The following is a 1,154-nucleotide window of genomic DNA, read 5'->3' on the forward strand; positions in this document are numbered from 1 at the left end:
AGCGCGATGGGCGGTTGCCGAGCTGGGGCGTTGGGGGTGCTGGGGGCGTGGGCTGTGCAGGGCACCCTTCTGCGCCCCTGAGACCTCTCCTGGGAGACGCCGCCCTCGGACTGACCTGGTGTTGCCCCTGTTGGGTGCTAGGACGCTGGTTTTTGGGCTCGGAAGTCAGAGGAGTTTTTTCTGTCAAGCTTTTAACCAAAGCTCCTTGTTCTGTACCCTGCCCAGAGGCCGTGCCTAGAACCGAAGTAACCTTCCAGCCCCGTGGGAAGGTGTGCAGGGACTTTCCCAGGGAATGGCCCTGCCCTGGAATTACAGGAGGGGGGCGAGCAGTGTTTTCCGATGCCCATGGTTACCCCTGCATCACCAAACAAAACCTAGTGTAGGTGGGTTGGGGTTTTTTCCCCCCTCTTGAAGGGTTTCCACCTCCTGGCTGTTTGGCTCTGGCAGCAGCTCTCTGGAGGCCGGTGTTTGGGTTGGGGGGCGATGCCCCATCCCCATGGACGGGACCTGGGCCGAGGCGCAAGCGTCGCCTTGTGAGCAGGAATTCGTAGCCCGGCAGGCGCCGGGTGCCCGGCGGTGCTGAGAGCAGGAACCCCCCCCGCCCGAACTCGCGACGCCTACTCCAGCTGAACGCTTCGGGCGTTAAAACGCAGCGAGAGGGCGCAGCGAGAGGGCTGCTGCCGGATCCTTCCCCTCGCAGACGGGGCGGGAGCCAGCGAGGGGCTTACGCCGGAGGGGCGAGGGGGGACGGCCGGGCGTCATCGGACTCCTCAGCACGATGCAAATTTGCTCATCAGCTGCAGATGAGGTACTTGGGTTGTGGTTGTCCTGTTCTTTGCATCCAGGGTTTTTAACAGGCAGAACAGAGCCCCGTGCTGATCAGGCTGGGTAAGAGGAGCCAGCCTGGCTCTTCCCTGGTCCGAGTGATGGTTACCTGGTGTCTGAGCCGTCCTTATGACTCAATTTGACATAAACACCAAGTTCGATCCAGGCTCCTGTGGCGCTTACAAAACGGGTGCCACGAAGCCACCCTGGGCCTCGAGGAGCATGAATTTCACCGGGGCATTTGAGCAGGCGTGTGTCCGCGTTTGGCTGAGCGTCTGTCTCGCGGGGAAGCAGCCGCCAGCCCTCTGTGGTGCGGCTGCAGCGGGGAC

This window comes from Egretta garzetta, unplaced genomic scaffold, assembly GCF_000687185.1.
Source record: "Egretta garzetta isolate BGI_Z169 unplaced genomic scaffold, ASM68718v1 scaffold164, whole genome shotgun sequence".
NCBI classification, from domain to species: domain Eukaryota; kingdom Metazoa; phylum Chordata; class Aves; order Pelecaniformes; family Ardeidae; genus Egretta; species Egretta garzetta.